The sequence below is a fragment of the Boleophthalmus pectinirostris genome, unplaced genomic scaffold (genome assembly GCF_026225935.1).
Source record: "Boleophthalmus pectinirostris isolate CB_2022bp ecotype Guang Dong unplaced genomic scaffold, ASM2622593v1 HiC_scaffold_17, whole genome shotgun sequence".
Taxonomy (NCBI): Eukaryota; Metazoa; Chordata; class Actinopteri; order Gobiiformes; family Gobiidae; genus Boleophthalmus; species Boleophthalmus pectinirostris.
The window spans coordinates 32,875,404-32,901,749 of NW_026571115.1; the positions used below are offsets into that span (position 1 = coordinate 32,875,404).

The 26,346-nt window shown below is 39.9% G+C and overlaps 1 protein-coding gene across 1 annotated transcript in view; it reads right to left on the reverse strand.

The window, feature by feature from the left end:
- Positions 1-26,346, reverse strand: part of LOC110172213 (myosin-10-like) — a 249,049-nt gene that overhangs the window by 170,757 nt on the left and 51,946 nt on the right. The gene's annotated exons all lie outside the window — the stretch shown is intronic.

The window sequence follows — 26,346 nt, forward strand, 5'->3', positions numbered from 1 at the left end:
AGCAGAGGGTAAAAACAGAGTGGCTGTAGCCGTGAATGTTTTAATCTAAACATACAGAGAACCTGATATTTGTTAATTAGCCCTGGGATAACGTTACGTCGGATGTTGCCAACTGGCTCCACTATGTTTTCTAACATATAGGTGCAATTTCCCGTTCAAAGGAGGTGTTTCTACACAATATTATACAGCAGCGTTCGGTTCCCGAATTCAAGACATTTTTACAATAGATTTTAATGAATCCACTTGTTGGTCGCTGTTGTAGCTTCTTGTGCTATTACTCTGTTTTTACCCTCTGCTACAAACTTGAGCTGCACAGTCTTGATCTTGATCGATGTTTCTTCTGCTCGATGGATAATGTCTGTGAAGTGATGACGTATTTTTGACAGTAAAGTTCCGTCTGTGAATTCGTATTCGTACTGATGAAAGCGTAATCGTAAATTTTCATTTCGTGATTGTAATTCATGACGTCGTAATTTTTCAATTCGTATTCTGATGGATAAAATACACACAATATATTTTATGTACGACTGGACTCATTTGAAAGTTTACAAATATTTATTTTATGCGCAACTACAGACAAATACGCACGGATTTCTATTCTATGCGCACGAATATTTTTGACAGCTTTCTTACTCCATAGTCTTTACATTGTTTCTTGTACTTTTTTCTGCATAAATAATAGTTTTTGCATGAACTTCCTGCAGGTGTGGTCTTGTGAGTGCAGTTTTGCCATTATTCATTCACTCCTCAGTAGGGGTGTGCAAAAATATTGAAATATCGATATATCGTATCGCTTAATGTGATGATACAGTATCGATACCGTGGGCTGCTGTATCGATATATCACCAAGAGTATTTTTTGGTATGTTTTACTAAATTATTTTGTTACAGCGCTACAGTTTTGTTGCTTGTTTAGAGGAAGGAAACTTTTTTATGCGACACATTTGACATTTTCACAGTTTTGATGATTCAAATGTTTGTGTTTCATATGAACTTTGCACAAAAAGTGGTTTAACAAAGACTTTTAGTATCACAGACATGATTTAGTCTTTATTTTTATCGAACTGTATTGAATCGATTTGAAATATATCATATTGAATCAAAAGCTCACTGTATCGAGGTATGTATCGTATAAACAACTTCATAATGATACCCAGCCTTAATTTGTAGTAGTCCAATAATAATTTTATTTAGATTTTAAGTTGTTTTATTTTTTGGAGCGGCAGACGCTGGTGAGTTAGCTGAAAATTTGGCATCTAATCTAATTTGGCAACTAGTAATTCTGTCTTTATATTGTTTCTTGTACTTTTTTTGGCAAAAATAATAGTTTTTGCATGAACTTCCTGCAGGTGTGGTCTTGTGAGTGCAGTTTTGCCATTATTCATTCACTCCTCAGTCACTCTGCCTTGTTTAAAAGGGTGAAGTAGTAGTAGAAGTAGTTAATTCGGTCATTTTACAGCACTATAAAACAAAACAAAACAAAACATAGACGACAACTCCATGGATCATGACCGAGAGTGTTTAGGCTGAAGTCAAAAGTACTTCTAACGCCAAATTCTATTAAACAATGACAGGATACCAAGAAAGAAAAGCAGCGTCTGAACAGCAAGTTTGCATTTACAATTTCACTTACGACTTACGGTATATTTAAGAGACAAAATATAAATGAAAACAAACAAAATTTAAAGCATAATTAATTCATTCCAGAGTTCTGTGTCTTTCAAACTCCTCAGACAGAAATACGATCACTTATTTTCTTAGTTCTTATCTTCATTTTTTTTTAAAGATGTCAGGGTTTTGTTTTTGGTTTTTTTGTCGTTTACGGTCGTACAAACTGATAATAATGTTAACGAAGGCACAAAAGTTTATCATTTATACAAAATAAACCACAATGCCGTGAAAGTAGCAGGGATAGAACATCTAACTGAGTGTGCAAGAGAATCTGTAACTACCACGGCAGCAGGAAATTGAAGAGTTGGAACATAGTACACAGCAAAAAATTCAGTGTGAACTATTTCAGAGTTGTTTTTAATGCAAAAAAGTGTTCTATTTGAAAGTTAAATGGGGTTTCGAGTTGGGGTTATTTGCCAGAGTTGATTAATTTGGTTCCTCCCACCCACCGCGTCAAACTTCCCAGGAGAGAAGACCAGTTTGAACCAGTTTTGTACATAATTTCATCGTAAATTAACTAAAATAAAGTGTAAAAAATAAATAAATCAGGATAACCCAACAAAGTGTTATCCGTTTATTCTCAAAACGTTAATATAACTCTTAATAACACTTTTTGCTGTGTGTGCTGTAAATATACCAGTGTATGTGAAATCATTGTGCAAATACACTAACCATAATATTCTGGTGTTTTATGGTTAATACTAGGGACGGGCACTCGATGAAATTTTCTTAATCGATCGTCGGAAGAATTAACGATCGATTATCGATTAATCATTAACGTTTTTATATTAACAAGATCATCATTATTATTACTATCTGCACTACTAATCTGCATAAATAAATTCAACTTTACGACATATAAACCGTAACGACTCTAGAGCCACATCAGCCCGTTTGACATTATAATGTGTTTAATTCAGTTTTGCGCAACTCTCACAGAAACAAAACTTAAAACCACATCACTAATTTGCATAAACTAAGCGAAGATAAAACTACAGCTCTTGTGTCGCTGATGTGGTTCAATTTCTGTTGGATTAAAAGACATGACTCAGGTGAATACAGGTTAGTGTGACCATATTTGCGTTTGTCAAAACCAGGACAGCGTACGGGGGGAGGGAGGTGGGGACTCGTCATCGACATTGAGCGACTCTCACCTGGAAAAACTTTTTCCCACTGGACACAGAAACATATGTGCTGCTTTGTTCACTGTGCACATGGACTCACACTTGTCCCGAACGCAACGGAAAGTGTGGAATTTCTTGTACAAATCATCGTTAAATACACATTTGTGCTTCGGTTCGTTGCAGACTGACCCACTGTTTGTGTCTCGCTCCTTCTGATGCAGAGACACATGTACACACCTGTTTGGTCACGATACACACAGAAACCTACATTCGGTTTGTCAATTAAAATTAATGTAATCGATGAAATTCTTAATGATCAGTTATCGATTAATCTATTAATCATGCCCATCCCTAGTTAATACTGCATCAATATCAGTTTGAGTGTTACTCTTTTGAGCTCAGGATTGTGTTGTCGCCTTAGGCTGTTTATATAAATGGACATAGCCGACCTGTCCGTCACCGCGTTCCACCAAGTGAGCGTGGACGAACTTCCGACACCATCAACTCTAGTTCCAGTTCACTTTCTATTGAAAAATCATCGCCTCTCTCTAGGGGTGTGCAAAAATATCAGAATATCGATATATCGTATCATTTAATGCGATGATACAGTATCGATATCATGGGCTACTGTATCGATATTTCACCAAGAGTATTTTTAGGTGTGTTTTACTAAATTATTTTGTTACAGAGCTACAGTTTTGTTGCTTGTGGAGTGAAAGGAAACTCATTTATGCGACACATTTGACATTTTTACTGTTTTGAGGATTAAAATGTTTGTGTTTCATGTTCACTTTGCACAAGAAGTGATTTAACAAAGCCTTTTAGTGTCACAGCCACGATTTAGCCTTTATTTTTTATTGCACTGTATCGAATCGATTTGAAATATATCATATCGAATCGAAAGTGCACTGTTTCGAGATCTGTATCGTATCGTGACCTGTGTATCGCGGTATGTATCGTATTGGCAACTCCTTAATGATACCCAGCCCTACCTCTCTCTCTGTAACCGCTGCTGTCAGGCTTGTCACTTTGGTCTTAAAACAGTCCAATGAGGCTCATTTAGTCTTCCGATAATTTATGTTATTAGGTTCTTTTTTTCAGACCATGAGTTTGTTTTCATACCTGACAGTTTCGACTGCTCGCTACTAGCGATCTTCCTCAGAGAGGTCATGTGCTTTTGAATTTGGAGCCGACTTCCATATTTGGAATTCCGATCACGAGTATCATAGCAATTAAAGAGCCAATCAGGAGCGAGCGTGTTGAAGTTAGGCACCTGAAATGTATAAATAACAAAATAAAATCACCAGGATCATATAGAGCGGGTTAATACAAACATTTTAAGACCAATTTATGCTATTAGGTTCTTGTTTTCAGACCAATAGTTTGTTTTCATACCTAAAAACAAAAACCTAATAACATAAATTGGTCTTAAAATGTTCATATTAACCCACTCTACATGATCCTGGTGATTTTATTTTCATATTTTGTTCGTAAATGAAGAAATGAACATTAATAGCAGACAAATCAGGTGCCTAACTTCAACACCCTCGCTCCTGATTGGCTCTTTAATTGCTATGATGCTCATTTCCAAATATGGAAGTCGGCTCCAAATTTCCTTCAAGCCTCGATGAGCTTCGTTTGACTGGAGCTGAACACTATACACAACAACACGTTCCCTTAATCCACTTCTTTACACAGTCTATGGTTGTTAGACATCGTAGTTTTCAGTTAGTCAAAAGTATTCTGACACTAGAGAGTGATAAATGTATTTCACTTTTTTTTTTGGTACATTGTTTAGACTAATCCATGTCTGTGGGTGTTTTGCACACGGCTCCTGCTGAAAGCGATTTGGAAAGTTCTGAGTGAATCCAGTGAAGAGAAAAGCAGACACATTTCTCTTATCCACTTATTTCTGCAAAAAATCTCCCTGTTTACGTCTGCCGGCGTCTCCGTGTTTGTTTTGGTTTGTTTGGGCGCTTCGCCTCTGGCCTCAGCCCAGACCACAAAGCCGCCGCGCGATTGGTCAGTCGCTCTGACCCGCTCCCGGTGCGGCCCAAACGCAGCTGCACAAGACGAATTCGTGCATTCTCCAGTTTATTGCAGAGTCCGTCCTGCTGGGTAAAGGTAATGGTAGCCCGGCTTTAAAACACAACTGTCCTCCAGCTGCCGTGTGCCGCGATTCAACCGTAAATTACGCCGACGTTTTCATGGAGCAGTAGAACAGGGATCAAACAGTGTCTCTGGTTTCTCGCTCAAAGTCACAGTCTGATGTTTCTGTCCTTTTATCACACACACACACGGACCTGGGCCCCATCTGAGCATCACGGCACACGGTCCGGCTCATAATGAACACATAAGGAACTGGCCGAAGAACATTACGTGAGCTGTTTTTAGAGATGTACGAGGATGTAGTCGCAGCAGGTGAGGTCTGAGCGCTCCCGTGCAGACTCGAGCACCCGCAGGGCCCCGAGTGAAACTGTAACTGCACTCTTGCTTTCGGCTGATGAAATATAGATGTGGTTTTATCTGTCTGATCGGAGGAGAGGATACACACACACACACACACACACACACACACACACACAGGCTGTTCAGAGGCAGGAGGAGACAGAGAGACACAGCACGCAACCACCTGGACATCTGCTGCTTCAGGAGGACAGGAAGATGAAGCACCAGCTATTGCATTTTCATTATAGTTGGTATGACTTTAAATGACAAAAATGTGGTAAACAACAATATTCTACAACTTAAAATGCACGTGTTAAGACTTGGGAAACGTACCCAAAAGCAAAATACAACTCACAGATTACAAGAAATGTGAAATTTTAAGTGATTTAAGGATTCAGTCAAACTTTCAGACATTCAAATAGGTAAAGACAAGGTACATATTCGATATATAAAGTGTTAATTTTAAGCTCCTGTCCCTGGTTGAGCTTTTCTACACCAACAAAATCCAAAATGCACAAGAACATCATTGATTTATAGAAATACAACAGTCTAACTATACATATTCAACGCTCATTCACGCCCTCTCACACTATTCACACCTGGGACAGATTTGGTTTGTTTTAAGACAAGATTTAAGTCGGAAGGTGAGCATTTTAAACTGGGAAATTGACTTCAATTCAGTGGGAAGTGTGTTCCAGAGTCTACAGTGCTTATAAGAGACGACTGACTGGTCCAAATGACGTTCTGCACTGACACATTTGACAGTTTTACAGCTGAAGGTGCCTCTTGTAACCCTGCTCCTGTTTGGCCTCTTGACAAATGTACTGTGGGTCAGGGGCCATAGACAATGAACCAAGGCAGGCATTTCCAAACTATGGCCCCGAATTGGCCCAAATGACCTTGCATCAATTAAAAATTACATTTTTACTGCAAGTTTTTTGAAAATCTACCATGACAAAGCTCATATTTAATATTTAGTGTGTGGTTTTAAGGATCTTAGCTTGAATAAAGACTGAGGGCTCATTCTAACGTGTTAAACATGCACATATTTCAATTATTCTCTGTATTGAGCTCCAGTCTACGGCCCTCGATCGGCCCTCTGCTTCATCTGTGTTTAGATATGTGGCCCTTGATGAAAAAAGTTTGGACACCCCTGAACTAAGGCAACATCTGATAGAAAGTGTAATTAACATAAAGAGACTTATCCACGTACAAAGTGGGAAAAAAACTGAGGCACTCAAAAAGTACAAAATAATTAAAAGCCTTTAATACCACATGGCAGATAAAGTTAAAATACGCCAACGCATTTCGGCTCTTCGGCCTTCATCAGGTTTTGAGTGCCTCAGTTTTTTTCCCACTTTGTATTTGAGACTGGTCCCTACACTGAAGAGCACCAAAAGGACATTTCTTCACATTTTTTGCATATCCAAGTAGCACTCCTGCCTCCAAAGCCTTGCAGAGCAGACTTATCCACGTGTTTGTCTCAAGTAGTTTAGATACTGTAATCATCTGATCACTGGTTTCTCCAAACAAGCTGCAGAACATCCAGAATGCTGCAGCTCCTGACTCGGACAAGGAAGTACAAACACGTGTGTCCTGGTGTCAGGTCTCTGCACTGCCCCCTGTGGCTCAGAGACTTTAAAGTGGCTCTGTTTGTGAACAAGTCTCTCCATGAAAGTCCATCTGTGACATGTTAGTGCCACATGAACCATCTCACACTCTGAGGAGCTCAGGGACCGACCTCCTGCTGGTGCCCAGAGTCACGACTAAACACGGGGAGTCAAGAGTTTCAGTCTCTTGTACAGAACCGTCTCCTGGTTACACTCTTTCTTCTCCGCCAGCTGATATTTTGACAGTTCCTTCTTTGAAATCTCCAACTCTTCCATCAACGCCTTGGCTTTCTCTTGCTCGTTCGTGAATCTTTTCTCGAGTAGCTCAAACCCCTCTGTCTTAAACGAGTCTCCTTCTACCACCTTCATGTCTTTAAGCTTACGTCTCAGCCTCTCCACTTCCTGCGTCAAGTCTTTCACCTTGTTGTCCTCTTGCCGGAAGCGGTTCGCGATCGGTGTTTTGATGTGCTCCTCTTTGGCCTTATTCCTCAGATACTCCCTCTCGACTGTCTCCAGGGCCTGTAGACGCTTCTTCATCAGGCTGATCTTAGATTCCAGATCGCCACTCCTTTCCTCTTCAGTTCTCAGTTTAGCTCTCAGTTCATCTCTCCCTTTGGTTTTTTCAGGACTCTGACTATTTTTTTAAATCCAGACTCAAAATGGTTCTGTTTTGCTGCAAATGACTGTAAGGTTTTCATTCCGCTCTCTTCTCTCTCATTTAATGTCTCTCTCTTTTTAATTTTATGATGATTATTTATGTTTTGATTTCTTTGTATTGTGATTTTAATGTATTTCTTATTCTGTAAAGCAATTTGAATTCATTTGTATATGAATTGTGCCATACAAATACACTTTTAAAGAAAGGCAATTTAATGTGTTTTCCATGTAAACCTCAATTCGGAATTATTACTTCCATGTAAACTCAAAGCAGAATATTTTAATTCCAAACTATTTAATTCAGAACAATTAATTTGGAATTTACAAACATGTAAACGTGGCCATTATGGTGTTATATCTGTGCACCGTATTTTCCACACTATAGGTGCTCTGGATTATAAGGCGCACTGTTATTGAATGGTTTATTTTCGAACTTTTTTCACATATAAACCACACCGGACTATAAGGCGCATTAAACGAAACACAAAAGTTAGATAAGTCAGTCAAGCTTTATTTAACGCGTTCACAATAACACTCAACTTTGTTCAATTGTAACGCGTAAAAAAATACTGTCTGAGACGCTAAATTGTTCGTGTATCCACAATAAGTCATAATAGTTGAAACAGTTTGGCGATTCCGGCGTCCAGCACGTCCACATCCCTCTGTCATGATCCGAGTCAGTGTGGTTACTGTTCCCTGGCAGTTCAGTGATGATTCTGGTCTTGGTGAAAGCTCGGACCACAGTTGATACTGATCCTTAGCCCGGGCGTCCACGATCCGTCGGCAGATCGTGGCGTAAGTCGCTCGGCGTTGTCTCTCTGTCTTGGTGAATGTGTGTTCTCCTTCTCTCGTCCACTGCTCCCACGCAGCTCGCACTTTCACTTCATTACAGCCTTGAGTTTAAAGTGGGCGTTGTGAGTGTGTCTCTTGACAGGAATCACAGTGTGTTTTACTCCTGATGCTCCTGACTACGGGAGTCGTGATGCTGCAATTAGTGCGGCTTTCTAGTTTACTAAAGTCGTACCAAGACACCCCAATAAATTCATATATAAGACGCTCTGGATTATAAAGCACACCGTCGTTTTTTGACGAAATTAAAGGCTTTTAAGTGCACCCTATAGTGCGGAAAATACGGTAATCCCTCAGTGGTCCAGGTAGGTTTCACAGTGGTCTAACGTGCGCACACTAGTCTATGTGCTCTTACACTTGTTCTGATACAGCTCCAGATTATTCTAAAACTTCAGAAAAGCTTCATTTCTGTCCTGTGAATGGGACTTTCCAGTATTGCTCCAGCTCAAACGAGTATCTAGTTTCGATACTAGTTTTAACATTGATTAGCCACGGATTTCCGATTTCCTTTTGACAGCCCGAGGACCCTGAGCTGATATGATTATGTTTACATCATGGCGCACAAACAGGCCCGGCTCTAAAGCTGTCAGGGTTAAACGACGGTGGAAGCCCTGGAAAACAAAAGCACGTCGTCGCCAACAACAGACGGCCCCGCAGCACAGAGAACAGCAGCGGGCAGCAGCCAAAACCGCAGAGCAGGGCCCGTCCAGGAAACACAGGGCCCTATTTCCACTGTGTAACGGGATACAACCGGGTGAGAGACAGAGAGGGAAGAGGAGAGGAGGAGAGAGGGGGTGGCCTAGTAACAGCTGAACAACAAGAGGCAGGGCAGACACAACAGACAACCTCCAGTGCCAGTCGGGATCATGCCAACTGCAAAAACAAACTCATGTTGTGAATAAGAAGTATGATATCAGTTTTTAGTGTTATGATATTTTTTTTATGATTGTTTAATGTGAATTACGAATTATTGACGCTATGACAAAACATCTGAAATCGTTCATTCACTCACTGACATTGTAAATCAAAATGTGAGCAGCTGAATGATGAAGTTAAAGCAAGGGTATTACGCAAAATCGACTTTTTGGAGCTCTCATTCTAACAATGAGTGCGTATACATGCACATCAATAACCCGGTTATTAGCCATATCCCGGTTATGTCAGTATTCAGTGTTACTGTGTTTACATGCGCACTGAGAAACCAGGACACTCATATCCGCGTATACATGATCAAATGGAGTATCCCGGTTTCTTGACATAATCTTACAAATGCGCAGGTGCAAAAATTAACTTAAATCAATTTCATAAACCAGGAAAAATACAAACCGTGAGCTCCTTTAGCATAAGAAGCTAAGGAGCTACGAGATCTCCCACAATCCACTGTGCAGATTCTTCATTAAAATCTTCTGCATAAATAAACTCAACTTTACAACATATAAACCATAAACACTATAGACACATCAGCCCGTTTGATCAGATCATTCAGCTGTGATCACATTTGTTTACGTTTTACAGAAACGAAACTTAAGACCGTTTGGCTAATTAGCATAAACTGTTAGCGGCGATAAAAACAACTCGCTCCTTGCGCCGCTGATGCGATCAGTTTCTTTTGGACTAAATGACACGACTCTGTGGATTATGTGTGTTATTTCTGTGACAGAAGAGGTGCTAATGATGGTAAGTGTGTTCTGTGCATATAGAGTATAGGAGATAGTTCATGTTTTAGCTTTTCAGCGTCACACGAGTGCAGGTCGTACGAGTGCAGATTGTACGTGTGCAGGTTTAGCGCAGCTCTTAATTTTACAGTCATTTCACTCGTTTGGTCACTTTATTTATGTTGGTCAATTTATTTATGTTACTACTGTTGTGGTGAAAGGCTGGAAAGTGTCTTTTGGACGCATGCGCACTCAACTTTATGTTGCAGTAACCGGGGTACTGCGTATACATGCCACAGTATCCCGGTTATTATCGGAATAAACCAGCTACAGTAACCCGGTTTCTAATAACAGGGATACTGCCATAACCGGGTTACTGAAACCGGGTTACTGCGTATTACATGCACCATCAAGAAACCGGGATACTCAAAAAACCCGATCATAACCGGGTTATTGATGTGCATGTATACGCACTCATTGTTTCTTCATCAAAACTATGCCTGAAGAGGTTTTAGGTGTCCTCCATGTCCTATTTGAACCCTCCTTACAGTAAGAAGTACAATCCTGTCCAATGCTCAGCTCATGCTCCTGCAAAAGCGCGATATAAAACAATACACTACAGCAGTTTCTTTAGCAAAATGTACACTAACTGTGTTGTTAGTGCAGTGAGCAAAAGGAGGGGAAAAAAAGAAATGTACAGTAAAATCCGGACTATTGAGCGCACCTGAATATAAGCTGCATCAACCAAATGTTAATATTTTAAAATTGTACATATACAGGTCGCACCTAAATGTAAGCCGCAGGTGTCCACGTCTTCAAGAACGTTTTCAAGTTCGGGCCGCCTACTTTTATCGCATCTGAACGCTTTTGTCGTCTTTTTGCATTGAGTCAGTTCATCACGCTGCCATCGCCAAAATCTCACCATCGATTCACAGTTTTTGAGACAGTAAAAATCAGGTACAGCACCTTTAATGTGACATAAACAGCCAGATAAAAAGAACTTTAAATGACTTGTAATGACTTATTTTCGCAAGTATTATTTTTCAGCTCTGTATGTCTGGACAGATGGATTGGTTTGGGCCACTAGAGCAGACCTGGACCACCGCTGCCCTCACACTTGTACCTTACGTAAGAGCATCGCCCGTTAAAACCTCCAGCTCTGGCTTGTGAAATACAATAGCTCCTCAGAGAGTGGAGGCTTACAGATGCCACTGACAGCAACACTACTCATATTTATACTACGGTCAGTCTTAAAGAGGGCGTGTTTGACTGCGCACTAACACAAAACATACTTAGATCACCGTGTTGGCTTCTATTGTTTTGAAAAGGAACATGTTCAGTAATTAGTTTCGGTTTCGTTTTTTACACTCTGAGGTTATGTTGACACTGAAACGAATCACCGCATCACCGTATCGGAAACAATTTGCGTCCAGACACGTCGTTTCTGTTTCCGTTCCCTATCTGCACACTAACCTGGCGTCACAACGTCACGTGGGCGGTAAAAACAAGAAAGTGAAGCGCCATGTCTGAAGTTTTGACTCGAGGAAAATGACAAGAGTGAAAGTAGTAAGTAGTTCTAGCTCTGCTGTTTCCCGTTAGTTTACGATTTGTTTACCACAGTTTACCAGTTTACCACAACACTGAGTGCGTATACATGCACATCAATAACCCGGTTATTAGCCATATCCCGGTTATGTCAGTATTCGTGTTACTGCGTTTACATGCGCACTGAGAAACCGGGACACTCATATCCGCGTATACATGATCAAATGGAGTATCCCGGTTTCTTGACATAATCTTAAAAATGCGCAAGCGCAAAAATTAATTTAAATCAATTTCATAAACCAGGAAAAATACAAACCTTGAGCTCCTTTAGCATAAGAAGCTAAGGAGCTACGAGATCTCCCACAATCCACTGTGCAGATTCTTCATTAAAATCTTCTGCATAAATAAACTCAACTTTACAACATATAAACCATAAACACTATAGACACATCAGCCCGTTTGATCAGATAATTCAGCTGTGATCACATTTGTTTATGTTTTACAGAAACAAAACTTAAGACCGCATCGCTAATTAGCATAAACTGTTAGCGGTGATAAAAACAGCTGCTCCTTGTGCCACTGATGTGATCAGCTTCTTTTGGACTAAATGACACGACTCTGTGGATTATGTGTGTTCTTTTTATGACAGAAGAGGCGCTAATGATGGTGAGTCTGTTCTGTGTGTGTGTTGTACAGGAGATAGTTCATGTTTTAGCTTTTCAGCGTCACACGAGTGCAGATTATATGTGTGCAGGTTTAGCACAGCTCTTAATTTTACAGTCATTTTACTCGTTTGGTCACTTTATTTATGTTGGTCACTTTATTTATGTTGGTCATTTATTTATGTTGGTCACTTTATTTATGTCGCTACTGTTGTGGTGAAAAGGCTGGAAAGTGTCTTTTGGACGCATGCGCACTCAACTTTATGTTGCTGTATTCAGGATACTGTGTTTACATGCCACAGTATCCCGGTTACTATTGGAATAAACCAGCTATAGTAACTATAGTTTCTAATAACCAGGATACTGCCATAACCGGGTTACTGCGTTTACATGCACCATCAAGAAACCGGGATACTCAATAACCAGGTTATTGATGTGCATGTATACGCACTCAGTGTCACATGACCGAAGTCACAAACCCAGCGAATCAGGAAGGAACAAGTCACAGTGACGTGGTCCAATAAGGACGCAACTAGAGCTCCTACATCAGTGTATCAGCAGTTTTCAGGCGTCCACACAGTGCCGGATCAGCTCCATACTCGCAGATGAATTCCTGGGCGCTGAAGGCACCAGATCGTTCCGTCTCTGGAGACTTTTTCCATCGGATTAGTGTGGACGAACACTGCATCCACAACAAAAACGACTCGAATACGTACTAATGTGGACGGGGTCTGAATCTCCCCTTCTTCTTCCTATTGCTCTCCGTCACTTCCCCTTCAGCTTCAGAGCGAGTTGCTGTGTACAGTTTTGTGTCATGTTTTTGTATATCTATATAAACCAGGAAGACATTTAGAAACATGCAAAGACAACTTCCGGCGGGCTTTGTTCATGGTATTAAGTCTGACAATTCTTATTTAAAATGTTGTTAGGATTTTATATTATGCTTGTTCTGGATTCAATGTTTAAGCAAAACTATTATTAAACATTTATTTAAATAAGAGAAGGTTTAACATTACATGTCTCAGAAGAAGAGAAAACATGCAGGTGTTGAAATTTTTCAATAAATATTTAGTTTGGCCCACGACTTAGTCCCAGTTTTTAATTTTGGCCTCTGAGAATTTGAGTTTGACACTCCCGGTTCTAGACGAAGCATCAACATCAAGCAGCGGGTGACGAACCCTCCACCAGAAAATTTTCGCAGTGCATCTTTAATGTCTTCAATGGTTAACAGCTTAAATGTGCATTGAGTAACTTTTCTGGTGGAGGGTGCGTCAGTTGCTTTTCTCCGTGGAGTTGTTATTGCTTTGTCTGGAATGTTTGACAAGTCAAACCTCCTTGTCAAAGCCTGATCCTGTCAGATCTCAGAAGCTCAGCGAGACTGGGCCTGGTCAGTACTTGGATGGGAGACACTGGGAAAATCAGGTACCACAGTGGAGCACCAGTCACAAAGCTGTTGTTGTGTCCTTACGCAAGACACTTCACCCACATTGCCTAGTATGAAAGTGGTGTGTGAGTGAGTTTTGGTGGTCGGAGGGACCGATGGTGCTGACTGGCATGGCAGCCGCGCTTCTGTCAGATTGCCCCAGGGCAGCTGTGGCTACTAGGGATGGGCATTTGATGAAATTTTTGTAATCGATCGTCGGAAGAATTAAAGATCGATTATCGATTAATCATTAACGTTTTTATATCAAAATGATCATCATTATTATTACTATCTGCACTACTAATCTGCATAAATAAATTCAACTTTACGACATATAAACCGTAACGACTCAAGAGCCACATCAGCCCGTTTGACATTATAATGTGTTTAATTCAGTTTTGTTCAACTCTCACAGAAATGAAACTTAAAACCGCATCACTAATTTGCATAAACTAAGCGAAGATAAAACTACAGCTCTTGTGTCGCTGATGTGGTTCAATTTCTGTCGGATTAAAAGACACGACTCAGTGGAATACAGGTTAGTGTGACCAGATTTGTGTTTGCAAAAACCAGGACACCGTACGGGGGGCGGGGCCTCGTCATCCACATTGAGCGACTCTCACCTGGTAAAACTTTTTCCCACTGGACACTGACACATTTGTGCTGCTTTGTTCACTGTGCACATGGACTCACACTTGTCCCGAACGCAACGGAAAGCCTGGAATTTCTTGTACAAATCATTGTTAAATACACATTTGTGCTTCGGTACGTTGCAGACTGACCCACTGTTTGTGTCTCGCTCCTTCTGATGCAGAGACACATGTACACACCTGTTTGGTCACACTACACACAGAAACCTACATTCGGTTTGTCGATTAAAATTAACGTAATCGATGAAATTCTTAATGATCAATTATCGATTAATCGATTAATCATGCCCATCCCTAGTGGCTACAATAGAAGCTTATCATCACCGGGTCTGGAGTGAATGAATAAAGTTGAATAATGCTCTGTAAAGCGTCGTTGTGACATTTGTCTGTGAAAAGCGCTATATAAATAGAGACTTAAAGACTTATGTTTCACAGTATTAAACCTTTGTATCTCCATGGAGACTAAACCAGACCAAGTTACAGGTCAAAACTGTGGACCACGCTCAGTCAGAATGTTTTTTTCTAGGTATTTTTGACCTCTAAAACCACCTGTAATTGAATAAATATAAAACAGAGCCGTTTAACGTCGTACTGGGGAACAAACGAAATGAAATATCCAAAGAAACAAGCAGGTGACACCAGAAAAGTTACACAATGCGCCTTTAAACATGCCGAGTCTGGTTAGCAAGAGTGGAACTGATCAGATTTTAAATGAGACCCAGTTTCAGTCACGTCTAATTGTCAATGATATTACAGTTTTTTAATGCGGAGGTCCACAGCCAGTCCTCTGTCAGTGAAAGCGTGCGGTCTGGGCCGAGATCAGACTTTGGACGACGAAACTGGACTACGTTTTGTGTTACATGGCAATGATTAGCCTAAATTGTTTTGTACTCAGGAAATGAATATTGAAAGCCACATTTGTATTCGTTTAAGAACACAAAATAAAATTAAATCGAAAATTGCGTTTGATATGATGAAAAATTTTAACTTTCCGGTCAGAGGGCGAGCGGTTCCTTGGTGGACGCGCGCTAAATCAAAGCACCGGTTAAAGGCCCTGTAGTCCGAGAATGAGGAAGTGCGTAGTTTGCATGCTAGTTGTTGTTACGGCGAAACTGCGCTCTGGAAAGTCGTGAAAAGAGCTTATAAACTCATCGCGGTGAATAATTATGGTGCTCTGAACGCGTGAGGTAAGTGAGGAGTAACTTTTCAAATGAACTAGTTCTGTTTTTCACGTTTTTAAGACCGTAAAAATCAGGTATGCCACCTTTAAGTCCATCGGGTTGTCAGATAATGTGATGCAGATACTCGGATACTAATGGTGTGATTAAAAACAAGTATAATGGAATAATATTTAGATGGTAAAGGAGACAGGGAGTTCTCTTTGACTAATTTTGTCACAATATGATACCACGATGATAACAATAAAAAAACATGCCATTTTTTAACAACTTTAAATGGTAGTACCGTGTTTTTCCAACTATAAGTGGCACTTTTTTTCATGGTTTGGGTGTTTCCTGCAACTAATACTCTGGTGCGACTTATATAGTAAAATGTTCACACTGATTCGTGGAGAGGCTCTAGTCTTGTGTGTGAGTATCTGCTGCTCCTGTTCCTCCTGTACCACTGTCACTTGGCTCTACTGCACATGTCTCCTGCAGAAAGAGCCTCTGTCCTGCTGCAAGTCGTGAAATACGCAGCCGAAAACTAATCGAACAGCAGAAAGAAAGTTTGGAGTGAGTGAGAAACTTCTGAAGGACTGGTGGAAAGCGGGGATGGAGAACACAGCTTCACGGTAAACGGGAGGATGAACCATGCAACTTTCCCGGAAGTCACTGGATGGATGGACAAAGTCTGGACTTCAGTGACACCGAAACCATCCTGTCGGGATTCAGAAAGGCCGGAATAATTCTAACTGGAACTGATGCTGAGTCTGACGACAGCGACACAGAAGAGGAAGCGGCGCTCTGTTTACCTCCGGAGGTCGTGGAGTTGCTCAGAAGTGACACCGAGGATGAAGAATTGAATGGATTTAGTGATTTGGAGTGAGATGGAGAGTTTGTTCAACTTGTTCTGTTCTGTTGTTTATGTTATAGTTTATCTTAAGAACTGTTCATATGTGACGTTAACAGTCTGTTGTTCTCTCTTCTATTGTTGTTACTAGAACTTGACTTTCAAGAGGAAATGTCGGTTCCTGGTCTCTGATTTTATAAAATATATTTCCCCCCCAAAATAGCAACTTATATATGTTTTTTTCTTCTTCATTATGCATTTTTTGGCTGGTGCGACTTATACTCCAGAGTGATTTATAATCTGAAAAATACAGTACTTTCTTTTCTATTCCCATGTGGTCTTATATCGCTGTAATCGGTCAGTGGTCCATGGGCGTATACTAGTGTACGTACTCATACACATATATTGATACTTGCTCAAATGAGTATCTAGTTTCTGTACTAGTTCTGCTAACGGTTCGTATCTGATTTTCGATATTTTTCACATCCCTACTATATATGACTGTAAGTGCCAAGTTTCAAGCTTTATTTTTAAATATCGAGATTGACTTTGAGATTCTGTTATCTGTCTCTGTGACAAATCTCCCGTAAAGCAGATTGTTCCTTCATAAACACTGCTCTTTTGTCACCTTCTGCAGTTCCTCCCGTACTGTCGTAGTAGAAGAGGGACTTGGTTTTGTCCTGGTATGGTCCTGTCCTTGAGCAGGCTCCTGTCAGACTGGACCAGGTCATGATGTTCTCTGCTCGGGAGTTTGGCCATGGTGATCCGGACTACAACATCTAGACTTATAATATCTGATTATTAACAGTCACACCGCAAGTACACACTGATATGGGCTTCTTTGTGCATTGGTTATAGTGGTTTTGAGAATCCAAAGCAGCACACAATCGCCACGTTTACATGAGAGCTTTAATCCCGAATGAAAAATAATTTAATTCTGAATAAAAATTTATTCTGCTTTTAAAAAAAACATGTAAACTTGCTTCAAAATTAAGTTTAATTCGGATGTAAGTGGATGGTTTATTCCGATTTTAAAGCCGAATTCATTTATTCCTCGATCATGTAAACCACAGGTGTCAAACATAAGGCCCGGGGGCCGGATGCGGCCCTCCAAGACCTTTAATCTGGCCCTCGGCTTATTTCTACTAAAATATTTTAATTATATTTTTTATTTAAAATATTGTTAATTTTCTGTGGTGTTTATCACAGCAGCGTCTCCAGCGTCTCTGTACGTGGCCCCTCCCACCAGAGCAGCACAAATGAAGACTTGTCTCTTTCCAAACGCTCTTAAAGGACGATCGTTTTGACTGTTGACCGTGACATCCTCATCAGAAAAATGTCCAACATGAGAAAAGTGGAGCCGAGTGCAGGATTTTACAAGAAATTTTACTTATTCCTATTTATATACAAGTTAATGTTAAAACATTGTGTTGAAATTGCATTTTTCTTAGTTTCAGGTTGTGCATAATATAATATTTTGTAAAAGAAAGAGTTCATCAATTAAAAAAGATTTCTGTAATAGATTTGTGTTTCTCTGCACAAATATTTGAACTTATTATTATTTTTGGGATAAATATGCCATGAGTTTTCTGATCTGGCCCCTTTGGGATCAAAGTCGGTGGGATACGGCCCCCGGACCAAAATGAGTTTGACACTCTTGATGTAAACGTTTATTTTTCTTAAAAATAATTCCGGTCGTTCGGCGCATGCTCATTGGGTCGCACTTCCTTTCCGGCTCCACCAGTCCCGGCTTCGAACTTTCATCCACGTCTCTTTGGATTTGCGAGAGGGATGTGGGAGTGGGCTGAGGTGGAGCAGCAGCCGTCGACTCAGTTTGTCTTCTTCCTCTCTTCTCCGACACTCTTCCCTTCTCCTGCTCAGCTGACAGACGTAAAGCGTGATGAGAGAATTCTCCGGCCGCTGCGCAATTATCGTTGGAGCGACTGCGGAAAAAGTTTGGATCGTGTTTGTGTCCGTGGCGTAACGACAAACCGAGATGACAGAAAAGCCGGTAGCAGCTGAAGTGTGCGTTTTCTTCCGGTCGACGTAAATACGTTCGTGTGTCTGTCCACAGTGTTGGGAAGGTGACTTTTAAAATGTAATCCCCTACAGATTACAGATTACATACCCCAAAATGTAGTTTGTAACGGAATCCATTAAATTACTTAAAGTGAGTAACGTAATCTGAATACTTTGGATTACTTGATTTGCTGAAGAGAAGCAAAGACTACGATATCTTCACATAAAAAGTTTTGTCTGCTAAAAGAAAATAAAAAGCCCAGATTTTCCTGAACTGTATTAAAAATATGATTGACAGAAGAGAAGGAAACACGGTCCGCGCAGCATGAATTAGTCCTTTTAAATCCTGATTTAGTCCTGTTTTAGATCTAGTTTAGACCTGGTTTAGTCCTGGTTTTAGACCATGTTTAGACCTGGTTTTCGACCTGGTTTTAGATGACCATGTTTAGACCTGGTGTTAGTCCTGGTTTAGTCCTGGTTTTAGACCTGGTTTTAGACCATGTTTAGACCTGGTTTTAGTCCTGGTTTAGACCTGGGTTGGTTCAGTCCTGGTTCAATCCTGATTTAGTCCTGGTTTAGTATGTGGCAATGAGTGGAATTACCAAAAAAAAAGTTTGGGTACAGCCCAAAATGTGAAAACAGGAAAATACTGCAGTGTAATCCATTTATTTCAACAAAGTAACTGTAATCCAATTACCACTCACTGAAACAGTAACTGTAACTGAATACAGTTACTCATAATTTGTACTCTGATTACGTAACTCCGGTACATGTAATCTGTTACTCCCCAACACTGTCTGTCCAATCAGAACCCTTCCCGACCTCCAGACGTTGAGCGGAAATAAATAACGACGATTTAAGGTGTTTTCCATCTTCTGAATTATTATTTCCATGTAAACCTGAATGAAAATATTTTAATTCCAAACTATTTAATTCAGAACAGTTAATTCCAAATTTAAAAACATCATGTAAACGTGGCCAATAAATAATTTTGGGCCGGTATTTAGGTTCAGGTTTTGCTTGTCCTCCAGGGCATAACGTGAAATTCCTACGACTTCTTCTGTGATCTTCCCCTGCACTGATCTTTATTAGAACCTTATCAATAGGATTAGTCCAGGAATCTGTTCTATATCAGTTCCAATTTTGGACATTCAGCAGATTTTTGGCACCGATATTTTTCCACTGGCCCGGTCTCTGCGCGCGCATGTGTGATTTGTCGTTCCCATCTTGTCCTCGGTGAATCAGATTGGTCGTTTTGAACAGGAAAACGTAAAAATGGAACTAGAGCAGCAATTTGGCTAAAGATGTGGTCATCTAATAATACTGGTAATTACCGGTTATCAAAAAAAAAAAAAGAGTTTGGCTTGAAGAAAGTACTGTTCTGTTCACCTTATTCTGGAAGTGACCGTGAGAGCTGCAATTATCCTGTCATTATTTTGTACGGAGCTTCCGATCCGAACCGCAAATAAGTTCTGTACGGATGACAAAGCAGTTTTAAAGTCTCCAGAAAATCAGTGCAGTGTCGAGTTGGTGGTGCACACGAACACTGAACATTTTACACAAATAAACCGACATAATTTCATATTTTGGCGCCGAAACTTTCCCCAAATTCTCCATTGAAAAGAGTGAGAAGTGCCACCACAAAGAAAGTTCAGTTTAGAAGCTTTTAGAGCAGGTGTGTCAAACTCATTTTGGTCCAGGGGCCGTATCCAACCTACTTTGATCCCAAAGGGGCCGGATCAAAAAACTCACGGCATATAAACCCCAAAAATAAAAATAAATTCAAATATTTGTGCAGAGAAACACAAATCTATTACAGAAATCTTTTTTAATTGATGAACTCTTTCTTTTACAAAATATTATAATATTATAAACAACCTGAAACTTTAAGAAAAATGCAATTTCAACACAAAGTTTTACATTAACTTGTATGTAAATAAGAATAAGTCAGTTTTTCTTGTAAAATCCTGCACTCGGCTCCACTTTTCTCATGTTGGACATTTTTCTGATGAGGGTGTCACGGTCAACAGTCAAAACGATCGTCCTTTAAGAGCGTTTGGAAAGAGACAAGTCTTCATTTGTGCTGCTCTGGTGGGAGGGGCCACGTACAGAGACGCTGGAGACGCTGCTGTGATAAACACCACAGAAAATTAACAAGATTTTAATAGAAAATATAATTAAAATATTTTAGTAGAAAATCAGCCGAGGGCCAGATTAAAGGTCTTGGAGGGCCGGATCTGGCCCCCGGGCCTTATGGTCTGCAGTTATAGAAGTGAATTTGGGAATAGGAATTTAGTTACGGACAAAACAGTGAAATAAAAGCGCTTGGATCATGTAGAGCGGGTTAATACGGACATTTTAAGACCAAAATGTCGAGGCTCACCGCTGCAGTAACGTAGAGAGATGCGACAATTTGTTCGATGTAAAGTTTCAATCAATTGGAGGCAGAGTCGACGGAGCCAGAAGTGCGCCCACGTTCACTTCCTATTTATTCCTATTTCCGGTATTTCTACTACCGCTTAGCTTATCTTATTCCAACATACCATTACTTTCAACATCAACTTTCCAAAATTTGTGGCGAACACTAAATGTAAAGAATCACAGGAATGCACAAAATCGAAGAAGACACGAAAAGGACAGAAAATGTGGCCCCCGAAAGTGAAGATAGTCGGAATGTTGGCACCGCGATCCCGAACGTTTCCAAAAATTTCACGTGGCAGCGCCGTAGACGTCCTGTCAGACCGATCCAGGCTGCACGTACTTGGGACTTGATTCGCTGTCATCCCCGATACAAAACCGTAACATTCCCAAAGATTTACTGGAAGCATTTTTCCAAAGCAGCGTTCCCTCATTATGGAAGAACTGGCCTGCAACAAGAGGAAAGTTGGACTGGCTCGTGTTCCACAACAAAGCCGCAAGTCAGAGGTTTGAGCTGATCACCCAACTCTCAATGAAATGACTGATATTGTTGTATGACTCATGGCTCTGTGAAGGGCGGTGTGGGAGCATGAAGTGGGCGCCTGCCAGTTTTGGAAAGAGTACTGAACATTTGTACTTAAAGAACACATATAACGCAATTTTGTTTGACCTTTTCTCCACATTTCATTGTATTTTGTTCAATTTTGCTTCAGTCAGGCTCGTTTTAATTCAGATTCATTAAACCAAAGATGTTTTCTCCGAGCCTCATAAGTGTTCTGTTTGCATATAGCCAGTTTTGTCGCGTCATAGGTGAAGTTTCGAAATTCTGCTCAGTTTTTAAGCTCATAAAACATCACTGGACTTCTTCTGCAGTCAAATAATGTTCACAACAAACAGACAGACAGAGCTCTAACTCCCAAAGGATCCAATGGAAACAAAGGTGAAGTTTATAAAGTAGGGCCCGACCAATATGTGAGCACTTGTAGACATATCGGCTATTGGCCTAAATCTCATCAATAGTCCACGTGGGCATGTTATACCTCGTTATAAAGCTTAGACTCTCTATATTATGTCCATTTAATCCAATCTACAGACAGATAAATGTCCTAATATGTGGCGCTGCATCAGTATTTATCTGCGGAGTCATTTGTCTGTGTGCGTGACGACGTATTGTCCCAGAATGCACCCCCAGTCACGTGACTCATGCGCTTGTTTACAACTCTTGGACAGCCAATCAGCTCTCACTCCAAAGTGTGTAAAATCCCTCAGTCGTCCAAATAGAATCCATACCAAACCACTCTCAGAGCAGTTCAACAGGCCGAGCTAACAAACACAAACTGTAAACAAGTAGATGTGTTAGTTTCACTGTAGTTTCAGTGTAGTTAGCTCCTCCCTTCAGCCAGATATAAGGCAGTGTGCACTAGGGGTGGGTGATATCTTGATATTTAAAATATATCGAGATATTTCTTAAACACATAATGGATTCTGACATATCATATATATCAATATAATGCTCATATTTAATTCTGATTTTAACGCTTCGCTTGTTTGTCTTCTCTGTGCTCCCTGGCACAATGAGCGAGCAGCTTCTTTTCAGCGTTTCAGAGAGCGCAGACCTCCGCCAAGGACTACAGTCCCCCTCATATTAATTGTGTTTTCCATAAATATTTGTCTCGTATCTTTCAATTTGGAATATGAAAGAGGATCCCATTGTCCATCCCTGAGTCAAATTTCATGGGGTTTGGTCAATAATTAACCGAGATATTGAGAAACAAAATTTTTGGCCCCATTTACCACAATGTTAACTAAAATTTCAAAGTGATCCAGAATCCAGGATTTCTTCCGGATCACCCCCAAAATGAAACCAGTTCTTCCTTTTCACATTTCCAACAAATCCTGAAAATTTCATCAAAATCGGTCCATAACTTTTTGAGTTATGTTGCTAAAAGACAAACAAACAAACAAACAGACAAACGCCGGCAAAAACATAACCTCCTTGGCGGAGGTAATGAATTACGAAGACAATATGTATTATTTTTTCCTTTATTTTACATTTAAATGATTATGTCACAGAAGCGCTTTGTTCCTACATGAACTGCCTAGCTTTTTGCACTTCAATATTAAAAAAAAACCTTGTGGAATTTGGCATATTTGTTTTTGCAGTAGTTTTTGGAGGGTTATTTTTCCTGTACAGATATCGAGATATATCAAAATATATCGAGATATATTGTTTGCTCTACCACCCAGCCCTAGTGTCCTCCAGCGTCTGACCAGAACTGAAGAAACAGCTTGTGAGCTGCGTTTTCGACCAAAATAAACTTTGTCTGGTTCTCCTTTGCCATCTCACCCCCAAAGCTTCATATAGCGACTCATATGGCTCGAGTTTTCTAATTAGATGAAGACAGCATCTATACACACTCTCATTTATGATCAAAAACGTTGGGTATTTTGGCTTGGAAGTCATTTTAGACCACAATCCACATCTTCTCTGAGATCTGTCCAATCAGCTGTGTGTGTTTGTTGAGACATTTGGGACTTAAAATGTAACTCGGTACAAATAACAGCGACCGCATGAGATTTGGTTATTTGTAAAGCCGCTGCCCACCCTCAACATCCACAGGGACAGACAGGGGCAGACAGGGGCAGACAGGGAGCAGAGTTGCTGAGTATTTGTGACAGCTGGAGCAGGTCTGACGGCACAAAGGCCTCACTGTGGAGCGGCGGGAGATGAGAGGAGGGAGAGGAGCTGGACACTTCCTCACACAGAACACCAGAGCGATTCATTAACACGAGTGCACAAGTGACTGAGCAGAAAGTTACAATGGTGGATCTTCAAAAAGTACTTACACTTGTGTTAAAGAGACTGTTTTATCTAAAAAGGCTTTGTAGATACTTTAGGGACGGTAGATTTTGGCTGGAAGTTTCATAAACCTGGACCCTAGATACGAGAGACAGAAAACCACGTACGACAATTTATTTTTCATTACAAAAACATTGGATATATCGTATTTATTTGGTGTTTTGGTGTTTGATTTGGTTCTCCACAATCTAATCAGAAAGCAGAATGAGTCTCACATGATTTTTCTCATTTGGGTTGCAAGTTTCAATGCTGAAATCCAGCTGGTTTAGGCAAGACACGTTTTTTTGTAGAGCGCAATTCGTACACAAAGTAATTCAAAGTGCTTTACAGAATAAGAAATACATTGAAATCACAAACGCAAACAAATGAAAACATAAATGGTCTGTGTAAAATTCGTTCTTTTGTTTTTCAATTAAGAAAGAAAAACAATAAAATGGGAAAACAGTGTGTCATTTCATTATTCTGTTTTAGTGTCAAACAGAAAACAGATTTCGGCCTCTATTGCCAATATTTAATTTAAAGTTTATTTTAAATCTAAAACAGATTTCAAAAACAGTCTCTGTGCCTATTACAGTTTGGATATTTGATTTGCTCTGGTTTATCTGGACTTACCTGAAAAATCGTTGCAATTTTGTGGACAAACATAGCGACGTGTTTAACTTTCACATCCTAGAAAGTCATTGTTGAACTACATGACAAGAAAAAGGAGGCAACAATAAACTCTCCTTTGTTCAGTTGACACCATAGAACTATAATAAAAATAGTTTTTATTATAGATCCATGGTGGTTGAAACTGCAGTAGAACGTCCAGGGTAAATAAACCAGAGAGAATAAAATATCCAAATTGAAATAGGCACCAAGACAGTTTTTTGATTGGTGTTATTTGAAATAAACTTTAAATTAAATATGGGAAATAGAGCTCAAAATCAGTTTTAGGAATAATGAAATAACAAGCAGTTTTCCCATTTTATTGTTTTTTGTTTTGTTTGACACAAAAACAGAATAATGAAATAACTGTTTTTATTGTTTTTTCGTTCTTAATTGAAATTCAAAAGAACAATTGGTACACGGACCAGAAATAATCATCATAAAATTAAAAAGAGAGAGAAGAGTGCAGAAAGAAAACCCTTCAGTCAGACACCTAAATATAAAAAGAATGTTTTCCGATCTGAATTAGGGTTTCAAGACATAACGGCATTTAATACATAATGGTCACAATAAAGAAAGACCGCAATTATTTAAATAAGAATCTCCTTTGCTACAAATAATTCTCTTCATTTATGTAAAAAAAAACTGCTAACCCTGTAGTTTAGACCTTTACAATACAGATAAACAGATACACTGTTTTTATCAGCCTTTACTTCAATCTCCAGAAGAGCCTGATTTTTTCTTTGGCCCAACCAGCTGCCTAAAGAATAAACATACAGCTTTATTTGAATGGTTTAGCCCAGGCATGTCCAAACTACGGCCCGTGGGCCAAATGCAGCCCTCGGACAAATTTTTCTTGGCCCTCAGGCTTCCAGGCAAATTGGCCCAAATGACCTTACGTCAATTAAAAATGTACTTTTTACTGCAAGTTTTTTGAATATTTACTTTGATAACGTGAATATTGAATATTTAGTGTGCGGTTTTGAGGATCTTAGCATGAATAAAGACTAATGTTTTAAATCATGCACAAATTGCAGTTATTCACTGTACTGAGCACCAGTCTATGGCCCTCGATCAGCCCTCTGCTTCATCTGTGTTTATATATGTGGCCCTTGATGAAAAAAGTTTGGACACCCTTGGTTTAGCCCAAAGGGGGTAGTGCAAAAATGTGACCACACCACTGTCTTATCCACTTCAGTAAAACAGAGCTATGGATGAGTTTATACTAAATAATTAATATGAGGAAATGTTCCAAAATTGTCCCTACATATCACTAATCAGTCTTTGGTTTCTCTGGATCAGTAATGACCATGAAAAATAAAACATACTGGCTGATTGTTCCTTCACAAACATTGGATTATTTTTAGCAGTTCACGTCAATCTTTAGTCAAATGTTATGCAAGTTTCAAATGTGAGCTTTGTACAAAATCTTGCGATCACAACATAAATCGCAAATTGAGTTGTAATCGCATTGCTTGTCATTGCTTGTCATTGCTTGTCATTTCTTGCTCTGATCTGAACGGTCACTACCTAAGCCCCAGCTCCTGCAGCCAATCATGAATCCTGAAGCACAATGAAGCTCAGTGAGTAAATTCTGGAGGTTCTGAGCTTCACGAGGTTTGTCCATAAACTGAGAATGAGACAAACTTGGATGTGTCTCTATCTGCAGGTTTGCAAAATCAGAGATATTTCCCTTCCTTTGTACCCATCTTTTACACACAAATGACGAATTTGCCTCTGAAAATGAATCTTTCTAAAAACTCCGGCTAGAGTGGAGATTCTGGAAAACTAAGGATTTTCAGTTTAGTTTTTTTAGGCAGCTGACACGCCAAAAGTGCAACCAATGTTTCCCTTTTTGCTCTGATGATGATGAAGAAGCATCAGAGCAGCCGTCGCATTTCTTCTGGTGCAAACACTTTTCACGTGTTTGCATTTGCACACGCAGCTGATGTTTCATATCCAAGACCAGAGACCAATGAGGACTTTAACAGGTCTGTGGAGAGGCGAGCCCACTAATGCAGGTTTTTAAAAACCCTCTCAGACTCAAATTAAGTTTTAGTAACAGGAAAAATCTGATATTTGGGGAAAATGATCATAT